Below are 21,551 nucleotides of genomic sequence, written 5' to 3'. Positions count from 1 at the left end.
AGGAAGGGAGGAAGGAAGAAAGGATGTGTCTGGAGTGACCAAGAGCTTTCCTACTTGAATACCCCTTTAAAGAGTGACATAAGAATAGCAGTGAGTGGTCCAAACATTAAAATGTAATAAAGGGGAACTTAAACTCTACCCTTCAATATAAGGCAATAAAGTGAGCTCAGAGTCCCTGAAAGTCAGCTTTTTGTACAATTCCTGGAATGTCCAAAAGGACACTAGCTGTCTTCAACCCAGGACAACCCTGGGTTACAAAAGTAAACAACAGAAGCGTACCTTTCTCTACAGTCTCAAAGAACAAATTATATAGAACCAAAACAAAACAAAACAGATTACTTTGCCCATTCTACTTCTAAGGATACACTCTCCTCTCTTTCCTTAGCCTATGCTACAACCCTCCCTCCCCCCAGTGAAACTATGTATTGTGCATTCTTTTTGGATCCTAGCCATAGTTCCCTGAGTCATGAGGTGCCACCTTTCGGGTTTTCATCTGAAATTCTGCTCATGCTATGGAACTCAACATACATTTTCAGTTTTTAATTTTTCCTACAAATTTAATTCCGACAGAGCCCTTCTGGACACTCCCAATAGCTCTTCTGACACCATGAAAAACCCAGTGTGAGTGGCAACCCCTGAGAGCAGGACAACTTAGTTAATATCCAGAAGTACGTGCAGAAAGCAGCTGGAACTAATCTAAAGTGGGAGCAAAGGTACAGGTAATATGCTAACAGGCATCAGTCCTCACTCCTCTTTTCTTTATCCTGTATCTTTAGCGTATCATTTACCTTGAGGTTTATGCCTGAACTCAGAAAACATACTATGTGAGTGAAGCCAGGGAGGACTGAAACATGCCGATTGATACAATTTAAATTGCTTATTCATCTGTCCCAAGTATCATGTCTAGGAACTAGACTTTAACAAATGAGTAAGTAAGTATTAAAGAAAGCACTTATATGCACTTGGGGGAACAAAAAGGCCAACAATAGAGGATGATACACAGAGGGATTCGTAGCGCTATAATGCTACACTCAGAAAACTGAATGTAGCAAAGAAAAGTGACTCAGGTTCATTATTTGCAGAAACACAAACACCCATAATTTGTGTGTGGCATAGTGGAGAAGATTTCTTCAATGATTGTGTGTGATTTTAATACATAGAAAGATAATGTAACCCTTTAAAGACTTTATTTCATCTTCAAACACATTTATTCCATTTGTATTAGAGCTCGAGGGATATTTGAGGAAGAAGCCCACTTCTCTTGTAATCTAATCTTAGTTCTTTGTATTATTCTACTGAGTTGATTTGATAAGCTTAGGAGAAGCAAGAGCTCCTGAAGTGATGCATATATAGAGAGTGAGAGAGGAAAAACATCAACCAACCAATCAAAGCTTCATTCTATTGAATATATCCTCTTATAAAGAGCCATTTATAACTATTATCTTGGTTAATCCCTCATCAGGTCAGCAGCAGCTACAAAAGCAAGATGATTCATGTCCTCTCTTTTCATTGAACAAGCTCAAGTTCAGAGATGTCAAGTGACTCTCAAGGAAAAATGCATGCGGATGATAGAATCTGAACCTGAGATGCAGATATGAATATCTACAAGCTGAACAACTACGTGGACTGTTTCCACCCATCTAAATTACAAACAAGCTGCAGATCTTAATCAGGAAGCTTAGCAGCGACCATGCAGTAATCATGGATCATCTGCTTTCTACTGAGGCAGCTGTTTGTTTGCAGAGCTGTGTTGTCTGGTATCGAACCCGAGAGTCCATCCTGCCCCAATCAAATACTACATTCTCTGCTTGGGGTCAACCATCTTTCCAGATGCCAGCAAGAGTACATTGTAGGTCAAATACCTCAAGGAAAATGGATACGCATGTTCTTCCCACTAATTTTCCTAATGGTGTGTACCCACACTGAGAGTGTTTACTGCTCTGCAGAGCTTTGCTTTAGAAGAGATTCTAAACCTCGTTGGATCTATCCATGTATAAGTCCACATTGACTTCCCTGATGCTGGCTGGCCATCTCTACATTATAAGGTGGTATCATCTTGTCTCTAGGATTTTCTTACCTACCTATATTCTAGCCAAATGCCAGCAATTTTGACATATGTGTAACTAACATGATTTTATGAGAAGCAAGTTACGTTAAACTTTAGTTTGCTTAGCTTTGATTAAACATTGTGTCACTGTATAGCTCTGGAGGGCCTAGAACTACTAAGTAGACCAGGTTAACCTTCAAATTGCTGTCATCCAATTCCTCTGCCTTCCAAGTGCTAAGACTGTTGGTGTGTTCCACTATACCCAGAAAGTAAATTTTTCAATGAAAAAAAAAAAAAAAAAAAAACCACCACCACCAACAACAACAAAAAACCCAAAACCTTGAGAGCATCTTGTCAGGTAATTGGAAATAAAACAACAGCAGCTGTAACAACAGTATGACCTGTCAAGTTTCCAATTATATTCTCTCCAAGTTCACCTGGAAAACAACACATACAGACAGAAAGGTGACACCAGCACACAGTGTCAACAAATAGAAACAGCAAGCTTCCTCTGCCTTTGTTGATACAGGAGCATTAACAATTCTGTCATTGCTAAGCTGGAACCAGTCATTGCTCAGCCTCTATTAGTGTTGGGTATCATAACTGAGTCTCACAACAGCTTGCTGCAGACACCAATTGCTATAAATAATTCCACAAAATGTGCTAGGGCAATGGCTTAGGCAACATAAACATTGACCATCATCACAATAATTGTAATTTATACTGGCATAAAGCCCTCCCTCATGAAGCATTTATAAGAACTGACTATTTCTGTCAAATTTGTCCTTTTTTCAGTGATATCCATGACTGCTGTTTAACTCTGGCACAAGATGAGAAACTAAAAAGTATAATTTGTATTTGTGTAAGTGAGGTTCAATTAACTCTTTAGAAAAGGAAACTGATTTTAAAAAAATTTAAGGAAATGACTTGCAAATATTTCAAATAGCTGGAGTTGATGAGAGGAATGAATCGTAGTTTGAGTGTGACATGTACAGTCATGTGTGTGAACACTTGCTCTCCAGGCAGTAGTACTATTTAGGAAACGTGAGGAACTTTTATGAACCTTGCTGGAAAAAAAAAAAAAAAAAGAGGAAACACTCCACAATGCCGGGCGTGGTGGCGCACGCCTTTAATCCCAGCACTCGGGAGGCAGAGGCAGGCGGATTTCTGAGTTCGAGGCCAGCCTGGTCTACAAAGTGAGTGCCAGGACAGCCAGGGCTACACAGAGAAACCCTGTCTCGAAAAACCAAAAAAAAAAAAAAAAAAAAAAAAAAAGATGAACCTTGCTGGAGGATATAGGTCACTGAGGGTGGTCCTTGAAGTCTCATAGCTCCACCTCATATCTATGTATTCTCTAACTGCAGATGCAGTGTGATCAGCTGCTTTCTGCTCCAGCAGTCACTCCTCTTTCTATAATGGGTGGTATCCCTTGAACTGTAAGCCAAAAATTAAACTTTTCTACCCTTAAGTTGTTATATTTTGTTATAATAACAATACAAAAATACAGTAACAACAAAAATGAAAATATTTTGTTATATTGTTTTGCATAGCTGTTAATCTCTCAGAATAGGACTCTATTTGTCTATGATTTGAAGATTAATTTTACTTATGAATAGCATACTATGCCATTATATCCAATTGGTTCCTTCGTATGATTCTTTTTCTCACACCTCAAAATTTGAAATTCAAATACACTACAAAATAATTGACTGCAAAGATGTCTTTCTACAATTCTTTACATGAAAGATTTCTGCTTCTTCACCATATAAATATCTTCCCTTTATTGGGTTGGTAAAATCAATGTAGAAACAGGTCATTGTATTTCTCATTAAAAAAAAAAATTAACCAAATATGACTCTGTAGTTCTACTCTCAAACATCAATTCTTTAACTATATAAAAGTTTCAAATGAATGTTCTTATGTTTAAGTTTCTCTTCCATATCATTCAGTGTATTTTTCCCCTCTCCATTATGCCAGTGTCTTTCAATAGAGAGCAAGGATGTTCATAGTTAACATGGAAAGCACATGGTTTATTATACTGGTTACACGTGATCTGTTCATACCCTTTGCCATAATGGAGAATTCCACCAAAGTACTACACAGCTCTCTTCATCTTCTACAATCATGTTGTTTTTTTTCTGAATTTTCTTTCTCTTGAGCACTCCTTTTTAATCTCTTAAATTAACATCTTCTAAAGCTACTTCGTGGGAGGAGGCCTATAGTGTATGCCTTCTCTTGCCTTCAGTATTTCAGTGCCCTCTTAGGCCATTATGTGCTATCATGTGGTTTTAACACCAGGTGAGCAGTCTTCTGACTTCTATTTCATTCATCTCAGTTCTCTGAGTTTCAGATTACTTCTTCAACCATTGACTGTTGCAGGAAATATTAAAAAGAATGGCAAGTTCCTGCATTATGCTGGGCATTGGTGGGCCACATGGCTCCAGCTGGGTGTTGTCATCTCAGCAGACTCTCTGGACTGGAGCTCCACTATCTCTCCACCAAGTATGCTAAGTTTGCAGTGTTGGGTTGCTACCACAACAGCCAAATGCTTCAAAACCCCCACGATCTTTGTGGTGCATATCAGGAAAACCCACGCTTTGCCAATATAGTTTTCTGTCTGGAACACAATTGAGCCACTGTGTCAAAACACCACACAAACTTAGTTCAGAAACAATGGTAACTCAAACTCTGGGAGCAACAACTCGATTGCTAATCTTGTAAGCCTTATTAAAACTAAATCCTCCAGTGGCAAATCTTGGTGGATTTGCCATAAACTGGGAAACACTAGTAGCTACATCTTGTACTGTAGCTATTCCAGTCCAAAAAGCTCCTAACTCTTCCCTGCTTTCTCTTTTTCTCCATCCAACCTGGAAGTTCTGCCTACTCACCTAATGTTTGGCTCCTTTATTCATTAGGTGATGGTTCACAAGAGTAAGTGACTCATTCCTTGTTCCAGGCAACCCCTCCTGGGGTAGCAGAATTAACATCAAAATACAAACAACACCAGGCCATCCACAACAAATGCCCCATTAGTGTCCTTTAAACACAATGGATTTATTACTTACTTAATTGATCTCTTATTTCTTCTGCCTCCCTATATCTTTTATGAATAATTTCAGTAAACAGAAATACCACTAAGTTTTTCAAGCCAAAATTCTCCAAATAAATCCACATCTATCAAGACTATAGTCTACTTCCTCTGCAAAGTTCAGCTTTTTCTATTCTTACCATTCCAATCCAAAGCATCCTTTCATGTAAACTTGAGAAATTTATATTGTTGGTAATTGTTATATGACTTTTTCAGGGGATATTTAAATAAAATCTATTAACCTATATTTTACAGCCCAAACAGACCAAGAGAATGACTTTCTACCAAAGTCTAGCTCCGTGAAATGGAGAGTTGGATCAATTATAGAAACATGGGAAATGAATTACTCAGGAACACTGATGGGTTGGTAAAAGACTGCTGCATCATCACAATCCTGCCCATGTATGGGTCATGTTTCACAGAAATTCTATCCATGGAGGCCCATGACTAACTGGTACCATTTCACTGCAGATGTTTCCCATCCTCCAGCAAGTGCTTACAGATTGTATAGCTTTCAGAGCGGCCTTGTTAATTTAGTAACTTTGGGAATTTACTAAGCCTTTCAAGTTTCATGAACTTCCTGTACCACTAAGAAGGAAATGTTCCATTCAAAGGAAATAATCACAAGACAGTTTTCTTCAACAAATCTCACTTCCTTCAACTCATTATTGCTATGAGATTTTAAAATATAATGTGCAGACTAAAGCTCCCCACTAAAATTCCCTTTCACAATTTCTTCCAGCATTAAAGAAAAGAGTCCCACACATGGTGCAAAAGCTGACCCCTGTCATGGTCTTGCTGGATATGGCAGCATGCATCCCACTTATTTGGTTATTTCAGTTAGTATGCCAAGAACTTTTGTACTGAGGAGTCTGATCCCTAGAAAACTACCCCTAAAGTACTGCGTTTCTTACCTCACTTCAAAGAAACCTCCTTAGAAAGCAATTCACAAACTATAATGCCACAAATATGCACTCATCATTACACTGTATATAGTTTCTAATTTACCATGGTTCAACTTACACCTCTGCATCCTATCAAGGTATAAGAAGAACAAGTAGAAGTTGTACTTTGAATTTGATTTTCTCCCAAAGCAACAGACTGTCTTTGTGATACTCCTAGTTAGATTCAAGATTATAGGCAATGAATAGTGGGTGTTGCAGTATATTTTATGATTATACTGTGGAGCTCCATAGGATAAGTTTAATAAATATGTTTTCAACTTAGAATTTTGAACTTTCCATGGATTTTTTTCTATGTAGTTTAATTATGATAAATTGGAATGTATATTTCTAACAGATTATTCTATTTATTTCTCCCACCTCACTTTTTGTTCCTACTGTATAATTATTTTGTTCTGTGTTTAATCTACATATTGATCTTCCAATAGGATTATATATCATGACCTTTCCCAGAGTAGAAACATTCTCAATTATTTTTGAGCCATTCTTTTATTAAAGTTCTTTCAGACAGTATATTTTGATATCTTATCTATCTTAGTTACTATTCCAAACAACAGAACCATCAGGCCTATCAAAGCAATATGCCACTCCTTTGTACCAACATTGTCTTAGTAACTGTTACATTGCTGTGAAGAGACCATGACCAAGGCAACTGAGAAACCATTTAAATGGGGCTTCCTTACAGATTCAGAGGGCTAGTACATGATCATCATGGCAGGAACAGATTGGCATGGCACTGGACAAAAGGGTGAGAGCTTTACATTCTGATCCACAGGCAGCAGGCAAAGAAGGGGGTGTGGGATGAGATTTTGAACCTCCAAGCCTCCTCCAACAAGGTCACTCCTTCAACAAAGCCACACCCCCAACCCTTCCAAACACTTCATCAACTAGGAACAAATATATGACCCCTTTTGTGGCCTGAGATTCTCACTTAAACTCTCACATCACCTATATTTCAAAAATTTATTAGTACCCTAAACCTAGAAAAGTTTCTGACAACAGTAGGTTTTCAACAAACATTTACGGAGTATTGAGATTAATACTGTCACTTAGCTTTAATATGTTCATATACAAACATTGGAGAACTCGGTAGACACAAAAGAAACTCGGTAGCAGCACAAAAGAAACAAAAATAAAGCAAGGTAATCCTCAATTTCTAAAATGATCAATAATCTCAAGGTCATATATGGAGTTCTCCCTCTTGCCTCTTTTTTAAGAAAAAAATTATTGTTAAAACATAATCACACACATCAATACATAATTTGTAACCATTGTGTGTGAGTGCATGTGTGTGTGTGTGTGTGTGTGGTACATGTTTGGTTTTACCTTCTTGCAGCAGAGTATACCTGGGAAGGCTGAAATTGGTGTCATAGTTGTCATTTGTTCCTTTACTGAAGACAACTTAGTGACCCCATTAAAATACCGTGCTTGATGGTTGTCTCAACAGAAAATCCTCACGACTTTATTTTATAAATCCAACAGTTGCAAAATAATGTAAAGACAGTGGAACAGGTCTCACTCATGACAAAAAAACAATGTTTGCTTCATCTTGATTCCTCCATGTCTACTCAGAAGACTTGGGTTCAGTAGAGACTCAACCATTAACATTTTAACCCTCATTAAGTCCGTAATACTTTTCAATTTCAATTCCACTATCTGTGAGATGAGTAGAGTAATATTTGGTTTGATTAACTGACTAAGTTCTTGCAAGCAGAATGTGAAGTATCACATACCTTGAACTTCATTTTGTTTTACACTGTAAAACAAAATTTTCTGATTAATACCCTTTTCTATCTTATCTCCTAGACTCCTATTCTGTGTTTCATTTCTGGGAAGGCTGTAGAGCAGAAAGGTTATTAGCATAGGTTTAGAATCTGAATGTGAGGATTTAAATTCTAACTCTAGCATATAAAAGTTTTGACCTTGATAAATTAGGTGACCTCTTCAAATCTCAGGTCCATATTAATAAAATGAATAAAATAAAAGCTAAATTACTTCATAGTTTCTGTAATGCTAAACACATTACCTTGGTGCTCTTGACAATGTAATGAAGTCAAGGTTACTATTGGACTGTACTATCCCACTTTCTGTATACGGAAACAGGTGTGTAAGTAAACCCTCCCAAACAAGCATTTGTTTTCTCACGATTGTGCATTTTGAAATTCAGGAATCCAGAAAGGTCAGAGGAAGGCAAGTTACCTGAGTTCCACCGTGCCTGGGGCCTCTACATGGCCTCTGAATTTCTGTGTCTTACTACTTACACATTCATCTAGAGACTTCTAGAACTTTCTGGTTCCTGGTGGGATGGAGTTGCATTCCTAGCTCACTTGACTTGTGGTTCAGACCATGTATAAGCAAAGCTAAAATTCTAAGTCACTGAAAGATGACTCTCAATAATTCAATGTGTAGGAAAAATAGCCATTGCATAGTTTAGAATTCAATATTATGATTGTTTCTGAGAAACACCCTCAGAGAATAAAATTTCACTAAGACACTTAAATCAATAATAAAAGATTGAATAAATGGCTCTTTGATTCTTCCAGCTGACTTCAGCGTATCTTCTAACTAATGTAACATTATGTAAACATAATTTGCATCTAAAACTTCTAGATTTTTCTCTACCTTGAAATACCATTGCATTTTGTAATGTTCCACTGAGCAGATTTCTGTACTACCAAATAGTCTAAAGCATTAATTTTAAGGATAAAATGAGGAACATAAATGAACTAAAAATAACCTTCCTTGGGGTTGGTGAAGAATATTATGGGGGGGGGGGAAGAGAGAGAGAGAGAGAGAGAGAGAGAGAGAGAAGAAAGAGAGAGAAGAAAGAGAGAGAAGACAACTATAAATGTTAAATCAAATTACACATTATTCTGTTGGGATTTCTACATCTGCCTCTATGTAGATTTATCAGAATAAAGCAGTCCATCAGAAGCCCTTTGTCTGTGTTGGAGTGGGTGAAACAGCTGACAAGAGGCTATCAAATTCCCCACAGAGAGGCTTCTGTAGGCTGGGAGTTTGACAGCTGTCTTCATTACCATTCCCGGGCTGCACACTGCACTGGATTTGTCCTGTAATTGAGCTGAGCCAGAAAACTGTCCAGAGAGGAAGTAGGTTAGGAAAAATGGATGTGAGTAGCACAGGAGAAATGAAGGCATGGATATCCCACTCCATGGAGAGTAGATAGAATCACACAATCCTATGAATTCTTAAATGATGTGACCAATCACTTTCATTGAAATTGCTCTAAAACATGCAATCTGATTTAGTATTCAGCATCACCTTCTATTTCTACCAAAGATCTTTCTGAATTCAAATAGTCTGGGAAAGCTTGTTTATTAGTTAGGACTTTCCTGTCTTGTTATCAGGTTATATCCTGTTTTTAAAAAATAGACAGAATAAATATCTTTGGCAGTTTACCCTTCAATGTTATGTAGCAACAGAAGGTTCTCTAAAAAATATATGAGCAATGGTTCTTAGACATATAAAATGAAGGAGGACTGGTGAGACTGGTGAGATGGCTCAGCAGGTATGGCTGTCTGCCAAGAGGCTTAGAAACACAAGTTCATAATGAGAAAACATGAAAATATGAAAGGAGAGAACTTACGTCACAAAACAGATCTATGACTCCTACACACAGGCTATGGCATAAGGGACCCTCCCATGCATCATATAGGTATATGTATGTGTATAAAAGTACATGAATTAATTCGCTCTCTATGCTCTCTCTCTCTCTCTCTCTCTCTCTCTATATATATATATATATATATATATATATACACACATATTTCTCTAGATAGAAAGATAGATAGATAGATAGATAGATAGATAGATAGATAGATAGATGGCATAGACTCTTTAGATTTGAAAAATGGCATGCATACTGGGTAAAATAACTTGCAGCCAAGACTGACACCTGAGTTTGAAGCCTAGACCCCACAGAGAAAATGGAGTTTCTGTAAATTTTTCTCTGACCTTTACATGGGCATCTTGGCATGTGTAACACCCACTCATACTCATACATACAGAATAAATAAATAAATGCTATGTGAAAATCATTTATCAAGATAGAGGTTTTTTTTTAAAGGAGGTATGTTCTGTCAATAAGATAAAATACCTAAAATCCAAAAGTTGGCAGATAAGAGACTGTCCAGATCATTGGCTTTACTTGACTCCCTGTGAATAGACATATTCAAAATACATAATTTCACAGTCCCAAACATTACTGAACAAAACCTTGCACACTGAAATGCTCAGACTGTCAAATTTAATAAAATATGTATTTAAAAATGGATGTATGACTTCATTTAAAGAAAGATAATTTCAAACTATGTGCACTGTGAGAAGTCTGTTGTTTTTCTTTGGCAAAATTGTTTATAATATAATAGAACTTTGTATATATGTATGTTCTTTTGATAATCTATTTTTATTTTGCATAGTTTCCTCTCTTTATAAGAGGTGAATTGAAATAATCAGTAATGATGAACAGTGTTCCTAAGTAAATTGATGCACATGGTCAGCGTCATAAACATGGGGTGTCTCCATTTACGGTTTTATTCTATTTGTATTTTTGCTCTTTGGACTAATTAAGGAAACTGATTTCTCATGTTGTAGTCATTATTTTTATAGACATTTTCATCTTCCTTTTCCCAGTAAATTTTTTAAAGTCATTCAAAGCAAACATGTTTTATGTTTTAGAATTACAGAGTGAAATTCAAATATTTTTTTTTATTTTTTTGAAATTCAAATATTTAACAAAGAAATAATACTTTGGAAGTAAAATTCAAGGAGGAGATGTGCCTTATTCATGGACATAGAATCTGTTAGCACAGAATCTTCTGATTAGAGGGACCTTCAGTTTTATTTGCTCAGGGCATGACCCGTCCAGCAGGTCCAGTTATTCGAGGGTCACGAGGGGACCTCCTCCTAAGAACCGAATGAGGGGTAGAGAGAGAGGAGGGCCTTGTACGACACGGAAACCGTTCTGGAATGTATCAAAGCCCCGATTCTATTGAAAAACGTCCAAGGCTTAAATGCACAAGCAAAAGGGGAAGTACAGTTTCTTATCAGTGGGAGGGGTAGGGCAATACAAGCAAAAGGAGAAGTACTTATGGGAGGGGGGCAATAGAAATTCTTTCTTTTGGCAGCTACAGGGGGAAGCAGGAACTTGGTATCAGGGTGTGGTCAGGACATCCGCAATGGCTAAGCAGGGCTGGAATATTCTCGGAATCGGTAGGGCTGGAACTTTCTCGGAATCAGTGTGTCGGTGGCCCGCTTTTGACCCCCTTTTCTTCTCTGGGGAAGAGGCCCAATTCAGAGATCAAGAGTTGTCTTAATAGCTCCCAACAAGGGCATAGTTAAATATTCTTACTAGGCTCTTTACATAATGATACTTAAGAACGCAGGCTCTCTCTTAAGTGTGCCATGCTTAAATCTTTGGGCCTCAGTTTCCTCACCAGAATTTAATAGGCCAATACTGAGGATGATGCTATCTATTTTTAATACTTTAAAAAAGTGCAAATGAGAGACAGACACACAGATGAGAGAGAGTAAAGGAGGGGAATATGTTTGCATGTTACACTTAAAGTACATACAGACATAAAAGTGAGGGCAGTAGTGAAAGCAAAGTTAACAACAGTATTAGCCCATTGTATTTTATGTAAATGTCTTAGGATGTCAAGCAAATTAATAATAATTAAAATCCTCTTGAACAGAAGCAAAATCAAGTAATACATTTTCCAAAATTATATTCATGTATTATTTGAACAAATAAGCATTACAATACACTATTTCCTTATGGAAGAACCATCCTCACACATTCTGAGTTCCTTTTTCTTGAGATACAGCAGCAAAGTTAGGCTCTATCCATGTGATGGATTCTTCTATTACTAAATATTCATATATCAAAATAAAATGGGGAAAGAAGTATTAAAATTAGTCAACCTGATTTAAAAAAAAAAAAACATTGTTAGTGTCACCATAAGAAATATATTGTCACAGAAGCAGGTATAATTCTATTTTTGGTATTTATTTCATTTTTTTCATAGATTTCAGACACCTGAATTTTTTATCTTAATACAATAGTATTTTTAAATAACTCTATTTTTTTCTGTCTATTCCAAAGTTCTTAATCAAATATAATTTGCTAGAATGAAAGGAAAATGTTAATAGTATTTCTTTGGACATTAGTCATAATTAATTAATCTAACCCAAGGAATAATTTGATGTTAATAGCTATAAGTCATTTTGTCCCTTTTCCCCAGACAAGAGTGATCACATAAAAGTCTCACCATAATTGATCATAGAATAAAAATATAGACAATCTCATGGAATAATTAACATGCTATATTTAGTGTAAAAACAAGATTCTATTTTCCTATAAATTCCAAATCACTAACAATACCTTTACAAAATAATTATGTCTAAGGTACAGTGATATTAAATTAGATTCCACAAATGCTACATACCACAGTTCTCTTCCCAGTAAAATAGTGGTAGAGAATGTGTGCATAAGTACTAATCGTCCCTGTGCTTTGCATCTATAGCTCTAGAATACAGCATTAATTATTTCCATAATTTGTGTTCACACAGCAAAAGCATAAAGAGCTTAAAACTAAGAGCTTGTGTACAGTAGGCTGCACACTTATTGTTTACAATTTGTATTTCTAAACTTAGGTAAATACACCAACAATATTTTGCCATAGATTGTGTAAGAACTACAAACATTGATAAGACTTGTGCCTATAGCTAGGAAAGGATGAAGCTTTATAGTGTTGTTCTGTACTCGGACATGACAGTGGATGGGAGGTCTTTGTTGTACTCTGAATTAAGCAAGTCTGGACAATTTAATCAGTAGGTTAAAAGATTAAATTTGGGCAACTGTCTGTAAATGTGATGAACTTCATAATTAGCTCCATTTGGAGCTCCTGAACATTCTGTGAATCAGATACACATTTTTACAGCTGCTCCTGAAAGTAAGACACGGCCATAGTAAAGACTGACTACGAAGAGAGCTCGTTTCTCTCTATTGATATGAGAACTATACATATCAGAACAGCAATATCACTGAATGTAACTGAGGAGGTTTGATACTTAAATATTTTAGTGACTACTATGATTGGTAGAAAAATTAGAAAAACTGACAAAATGTAATTCACCCAAATGCAACATTGGCCCTATTCTGGAAATGACAAAAGGAATATTACAATAAGAAGAGCCTGAGGAAAAGAAGGTCCAGTGACAGGCCAAAAGTGGTATCCAGTTGAAGGGGAGGCCCCAAGACCAGACACTATTACTGAAGCTATGGAGTGCTCACAAAAAGGGACCTATCATGACTGCACTCTGAAAGACTCAAAAAACAGCTGAAAGAGTCAGATGCAGATATTTACACCCAACACGAGACAGAAGTTGCTGACCCCTGTGGTTGAATTAGGGAAAAGGTAGAAGAAGCTGAGGAGGGCAACCCTGTAAGAGGACCTTCAGTCTCAATTAAGCAGGACCCCTGAGATCTCTCTGACACTGGAACACCAACCAGTCAGCATACACCAGCTGATATGAGGCCCACAACACATATGCAGCAGAGGACTGCTGGGTCTGGATTTAATCAGAGAAGATGTACCTAACCCTCAAGAGACTGGAGGCCCCAGGGAGTTTAGAGGTCTGGTGGGGTTGGGGATGGAAGGACATCCTCGTGGACACAGGGTTTGGGGAGAAGGTATAGGATGTGGAACAGTGGGAAGGTAGACTGGGAAGGGAATAAAATCTGGAGTGTAAAAAGAATAAAAATATAAAGAAAATTTAAAAGACCTAAATTAAAAAAAAGCAGCTGTTTATTCTCAAATATTAAGATTACCTTTTATGATCGATGAGGTTTAAAATTCTTGTTAGTTGGTTGTTGTTTTCCTTTATCAGTAACCTGGATTGATTGTCTTCATCCATTTTGTGCTACTCTAACAAAATGTCTAATGCTGAATAATATCAAAATTAAAGGCGATTTGTTTGACTCACAATACTGGTGGCTGGAAAGTGCATTTGATGACAATGACCGCATGTGTCACAATGTGGCTGATGACATCAAATGTGCTATGCACACTCCAGTGAAATTCTGCTTGGCAGGCCGAGAGGCCTGGAAGCACTCACGAGGCAAAGAGTTTCAAGGAAACTCAACCTCCTGGAACGTTGGCATTCTCATTACCCATATACTCATACCCTAAACCCGTGTTAGTCTGGTGTATGGATCCCCATGCTCTCTTTTAGTATTATTTTATTATAAGTGCCTTTAAAGATTGAATTCTGACATAGTTAAACTTTCGCCAGTGTTCCAATGTCCCAGAAAATCCTTGAAGACAAACTTGGAATTCAGTAGGAATTCAGTAAGAAGGTTATCTATTCAGTAACAGTCAAATTTACTTCCAGTAGAGAGGGTGAAACTAATTAGGCATTACAAAGAATGGAGCTGGGGGTGGGGGGAATAGCTCAAGGCTGGTCTGCAGTGTTTACTTGAGACAATAGCCAGTCTTACCCAGACAAGGGAATTCACAATTGCCTAGGGAATAGGTGGGCTTACCTCGAAAGAGTTAGGGAATCCCCCTGAGACAGGTTTCTTCACTAGGCCCAAAGAAACACCATAAATCAGGCAATGGGGCATTTACTAAGAACCCCTGGTGGTGGGCTTAACAATAGACTAGCATTACACCTGGCTCCCCTCTTAGTGGCAATGGCCTGGTCCCACCTTCTTTTGATGTATACATTCCTTTTGTATTGTGTCACTGTAACTAGGCAGAAGTATCTCGCCTGGTTTCTTGTCACTCCTCTGTATAAAAAATAGGATCTCTTGAAAAATTACATTCAGATTCTACACAATCTCTTGCGTGATTCTGTCTGTCATTCATTTTGCTGACTTCTTGTCCACCTGCAACCAAAGACCCATTCTATGCAGATAGGGACCAAAAGGGTCTGTGGCACACATATAGAAGAACATGCAAGAATTCACATTGGGAGAGGGGAGTTTAGAGCAAAATGGGATTGTGTTTTCCTTTTACTAAAACTTTCCCTCAGAGAAAAACGTCTCCTGAGGTAAGACCATAATCTTTCCCTTCACAAGGGAGTCATGAACCAGTTATGTGATCCCTGTTCAGGAGGGTGTAAAGATTCTACTGCCTCCTGAAATTATTGCACTGGAGACCAAGATTCTAGAGTGCAAAACTTTAAGATCGTAACCATATTCAAACACTAGTACTGATCATCCTTTCATCTCAAACTTGAATATATATCCAAATGTTTCAGTCCATCGTACTATGGGTTAAGTGGTGGTCCACAAATTTTAACAATCTGAAAGAAACATCATTAAATTTATACTATATAATCGTTTTTTAAAACCTGGATTATTGAGAGTACACTATTCGACTAGAAAAGCTGTGACTATCTTAGTTATGCTTTGAAATTATTTTTAAATTTAAACTCATGTGGGAAAAATGTACTTTAGGCAATTTAGTATTTTAATTTATTGGGATTTAATTCATATCACTACAGATGGACCATCTGTGTAAACAATCATAAGAATAATGTAATTGTTGGATGTGTTGTTCTACAAATACCCTTTCCATCAAAGTGATTGACAAGGTTGTTGATGTAATCTGTCTAGTAATCTTTTAGACCAGGTGTTCCATCAGCCAATAAGACAGTGGTGTTAAAATCCCTAACTGCAATTGTGAAATTCCTGCCACCCCTGCTATTTGGCATAGAAACAACATGATTGTATTTATCTTGATGAATTGAACATTTTGTGAGTAGAAATCTTCCTTGTCTTGAGGTATAACTCAGTGTTAGAGTATGTGAAGTTAGACTAAAATTTAACAAATGTATATCCTACTGAGTTTTTCCACATACCCATATCCTTACTGTAGAAAGTCCAAATGAGAGAAGTCCTGATTGAATACATGTTCTTCATAGGTACACAATGATGTTAAGGAACCCAAAGCCTCAGACCCATGGGGAAATGGCAAAACCTTCCCATAGGCTGGAGTTCAGAGGGGTGGCAAAGTCATCCTTGGTGGATCAAATACAAATGTTGACAGTATTTGCAGAGAACAGCCACCATCGCTTTTGCTTTCTGGAGAGCTTATAGCATGCCTCCTCCCCTACACAGACTTCTCCTTAGAGATTAACTAAACCATCCTGCCTACTTGTTCGACTACATATAATAACCACACATTTATGGACAACTGCATATAATAAATACAATGAAATTTGGGGGATCCTGTGACTTTTTCCCCATGAGAGAGCCCAGTCCACCTAACACCAGCTTTTCTGTGGCTTTTCTTCTTTCCTTTGTTGCTTCAGTTCCATCTTATCCTGGAGCAAGGCTATACTTTATGGAAATCCCATGTGAAAAAGCAAATATTCAAGTCTTTGTCTCATTGTGTGAGTTTTTAGTCATACTAATAGTAATTATTAGTTGCCATGCTTATACATTACTATTGATGTCTTCCTGACATGGTTGTGACCTAAGTCTAGTGCTTTGATACTTCTATCTTCCCTCCCCCCTTTCTACTTTTCTGTGCTTTCCTGTATTCTTTCAGATGATTTCAGTATCTTTATGATTCTATTTCAATGGTCCAGAATGCCTATTTAGGGGTTTCTTTAGTCACGGCAACATATGAACTTAATTCATGAATTATTAGTATGTCATTTCACAAAGACTATATGATACTTTGTGAATATATTATGGTGCATATGCACATGTCATTGTGTGTAATTATAATTCCCATAGGATAATATAGTGAGACCTATTTAAAGCCAGTTGACACAATTTTTTAAAAAAATATTAAAATATTAAAATATTTTATTATTACCTCGTAGTACATACAATGTTCCTGATAGATTCCCCTAGCCCTGGAAATTATTTTGTTAGACTAGTGTCCTTAATACTCTTTGTATTGTATATCTACTGGAAGCAAGCTATCTGAAGTTTTTCTGTTTGAAAATACTCTATTTGACTTTTCTTTTTAGGAGAGAAAGAAAGACAGGTCTCCTGCAGCTCAGCCTGGCCTCACTTTGCAGCAGTAAAGGTTAGTCTTGAACCCCTGATCTTCCAGCCTCCACTTTCTGAGTGCTGGGATTATAGGCACACACTACTGAAGAATAAAAAATACTGACTGCCCTGAGAACATGGGCCCCGGCCCCCGGCCAGGTGGCCTAATTCCCCGGAACTTTTGGGAAAAACAACCACAAAATGTTTCAATGTCCCAGGTGCCTTGAAGTAAATAACTGCCCCTAGACTTCCCCTATTTCCTCTCCGATCCTCCCCCTAGGATGTGGTTTTTGCCTTTATAAGCCTGCTGGAAAATAGGGTCTTCGTCGGACTCCTCTACCCCTGCGTGGTGTATGGTTCTCGACCTCAGCATGCTGGTTTGTGTGGCATTAAAACCTCATGTGTTTGCAGCAAGCTTGACTGTTGTGGCTTTCTGGGCTTGCGATCCCTGAGACTTGAGTGAGGGTCTCCCTTCGGGGGTCCTTCACTACCACATCTGCTTTGTTTTCATTTTAGAAGGATGATTTTGCCATCCAGGATTTCTAAAATTACTTTAAGGATATCAATTCACTACTCTCTCCTTACAGCTTGTCTGATAAGAATGGAGAGTTAGGTTAAATGATTTTGATGCACTTTATTTTTTCTGGTCCACTTTAAAAATCTTCCCCTGTATTTTAGCACTTGTAGTTTTCCAGGGAATGCCATAAGCATGGCTTTCTTTACATTGCTTGATGTTTGCACATTGTAATGACTATTATAATTCAATCTTGTACAGTGTTACAAAATAGGTTGGACATTATTTCTTTAAGTGTTGATTTTTATCCTCATGTTTCTTTTTTTATTTTTCTGCTACTTCTGTAACATGTATGTTAAATAATTTAATGTATTTCTTTAATGTATTTCTACACATTATTTATTTTTGCATTTATTTATTTGTTCATTTATTGTGCTTACATAGGCCAGGCAACTGTGTGCAGGTTGCCTCTTTCCTTCCTTGGGTTCTGGGAATTGAACTCAGTTTGTTAAGCTCGATACCAAGGACATTTACAGGATGAGCCATCTCATTGGCTGGTTCCACACATGCTTTAACTTTTGTTGTTTAACAATTTTTGTGTCTTTTCACTACATCCTTCATATCCAAGGTCACTTACTAACATAGTTTCTAGGGAGGTATGTCACCTATGCTACCAGGGTTTTTTTTCAGTTAACCTTGGCTCTTAAGGGACAAGAAACTTGTCCTCAGATTCTGAGTCTACTGTCTTTAACATAGAGTGTCTGTGAAGTCTAAGAACCTAGAAATGGGCCATTCCAAAATGAGAAAGGAAAAATAGTTCCTGGTTTTAATTTAGGAATCTAATAAATCCCTTAGGTGGATGACTAATGATATGTGGGCTGTTGTATTTAGGGTATTTTGAAGCTGAATTTCTTCTCTCCATCTTCCAAAATTACCTGGTAAATATCATAAGACTCTTTGCCAAAGAAGACATGGTACAGGCTTACTCAGGGAAATGATAGGCTTTCCATAAAGAAAACCATCAGAGACACGTTTTCTAACAAAATAATGCTTTCAGATAAATATCCACAGCACCTGACTTATCTATTTCACTGATATTAGAGTTTTCAGAATGGATCCATACAACAGAAACATTACAATATAGCCATTGAAAATGTGAATTATAACTGGGGTAAAGAAATTTATTCTAAAAAGTAAACTTTACTAACTACATGGGAGTATAAATTGTTTTGGTGATATGTAAGATTTTAGTCATCTCTATATAAAATCCTTATCAAGTGTATGAACTATTTATATCTCAGATCTTGATTTTTAAAAGGTAGAGGCATGAATAATAAATGCAAGTCTAATGACCACAATATATGGGGTTTAATGGATTGTGTCTCTCTCTCTGTGTGTGTGTGTGTGTGACATTGTTTACTGACCTTAGAGTTTAAACAAGATAGTTGATTGATTAACCACTGAACTACTGACTGCCTTTTTTTTACTCTACTATTTTTAAAATGAAATTTCTAGTAAAAACAGTCTTCTAAATCCCATTAGTTTTCTGAGGCTCCATTAATCATGTCATTATAATCTACCTATCATGTAGAAAAGTTTAGGGACTAAGATTTGGTTTCTTGCTATCAGTTTTAATTTTATTATTTAATCAAATGTCATTTTGAATTAGAATTGTGCCACCCTAACACCAGTTTCTCTGCGTGTCTTAATGCACTTTCATCAGTGTGGAGCAATGAGCTGCTATCAGATTAGGAAGCACATGCTAGTTACTAAATGATTGTCCTAGTTTGCTCTTAATTACTGTGATAAAAAACCATAAGCTAATGCACCTTGCAAAGGAAAGAGTTTAGTTCTCCTTACAGTTTGTACACTTCTAAGAAGGAAGGCTAGGGAAATAACTCAGAACCTGAGTCTGGAGGCAGGAACTAAAGCACAGACTGAAAGAACATTGGTTACTGCATTGGTCTCTATGGCATACTCAGCTATGTCTTAAACAGTGCAAATCACTTGCCTAAGGATGGCATCACCCACAGTCAGCTAGGCCCTCCTACATAGATTTAATAATTAAGAAAGAGCTTCCACACATAGGGCCACAGGGCAATCTAATGGAGACAGTTGCTCAATGGAGATTTCCTCTTACCAGGTGACTTTAAAATTCTGGGGCTGGAGAAATGGGCATGAGGAGTACATGGATACCTTTCCAGAAGACCCACCTTCAATTTCTAGCACCCCTGAGTCATAACCATATGTAACTCTCATTCCTGAGAATCTCTCATTGCTTTTTGGTACTGCATGTATGTGATGTACATATATACATATTCTTTAATGTATATGTATACATATGCAGGCAAAATACCTAAACAAAAAAGAATAATAAATGAAAACGATAGTCTCCAAGATCTTTCCTAGTTAGTCCACTTGAATGTTTCCTCCACATGCCTTCCTTGATCCCCCCACAACTAGCCTTGGTTCTATATCCAATGCCTCAGTCTAGTCTGGTCACTTTTGCCTTCACTGCTACCAACATCTAGGCTTCCACCAGAAAGTGTTCTGCATCAAGTTAGACTACAGGCTCCTCCGTTATTCCATCTAAACAACCCACACAGGCAAATTCTACACTTCCTTCTCTAGGCTCAAACTAAGTGAGTCCATCAGATCCTTCTGTCCTTATACCTCCTTCAAATCCCCAAACTACTTCTGAATGCCAAGCTTGGACAAGGACACACATGCTTCACACTAAGCCACTTCTATGTGTCAGTATGACTTTATTCTACATCAGCTCTATCCAACTTCTAAGCTCAGCTTATGTCAAAGATCCTTTCTACTGCTCCAACCTGCTTTGTTCACACAAGATACAAAACTAATAAAGGAAGTTAACTTGTCCAGATGAAATCAGAAAAATACAACCAGTATGTAAGCTAAGCTCCACTAGTCCTCTAGAAATATCTGCCAATGAAAATTAACTAGATGAATCCCAGAAGACAGAACGTACAACAGTAATCATAAACTTCATTAAATGATTCACTGAATTAAAAGAAGACACAAAGACACAGCTTAAAGAACTTAAGGAGAATAAGCAGCCAAGTGATGCCTAAGGAAACACAAAAGTAAGGCCGATAGAAACAATGAAAACAATCCAGGATTTGAAACTAGAACTGAATGAAGAGATAAAAAACTTGAAGAGGGATCAAGATGAACTGAAGATAGGATTGAAAAGCTCACAGTCTAACTAGGAAAGGCAATAGAAAATCTAAAGAAACAAAAAAAAAATCTACAAAATTATGGGAAAAGTTCTCTACTATGGGGAGTGATTGCTGTGACAAGGGAGAAGTAATGAAAATAACTAAGTCTTCCTAGAATTCAATGAAATTGAATAAGCAACATACCCAACTATATGCAACCCAATGAAAGCAATGCAAAGTGGAAAATTCATACCATTAAGTGCTTTCATAAGGAGTTTAGGGAGATGACTGTAATCAACACATACATTTCTGTAACTTAAATGTTAGTAGGTTCATTTCTCCTGCCAATAAAATCCACAGGTTAGGAGAATGGATTAAGAAATAAAATGTGTTTTCTATGAGAAATACATCTTATCTTTAAAGATAGAAGCCAACTTAAGGTAAAATGGTGGGGAAAAAAATCAAATAAAATGGGACCAGGAATGACTATACTAATCTTTTAAAAATAACAGACTTCAAACTAAAGAAGAGAGACTACGAGGGACATTTCATTCTAATCAAAGGAACAATTAATCAATAAGATATTACTATTTTAAAATATATGCACCAAATTTCATTTCAAAAACGTACAATTGGACTTTAAAACAGATCTCAATCAACCCAATTAAAATGGGTGATTTCAAGATACTACTTATTCCAAAAGGCAGGCTATCTGGACAAAAACAT

Source organism: Mus caroli, chromosome 13 (assembly GCF_900094665.2).
Source record: "Mus caroli chromosome 13, CAROLI_EIJ_v1.1, whole genome shotgun sequence".
NCBI lineage: Eukaryota > Metazoa > Chordata > Mammalia > Rodentia > Muridae > Mus > Mus caroli.
The sequence above is the reverse complement of the archived record's forward strand: the minus strand, read 5'-3'. Positions refer to the sequence as shown.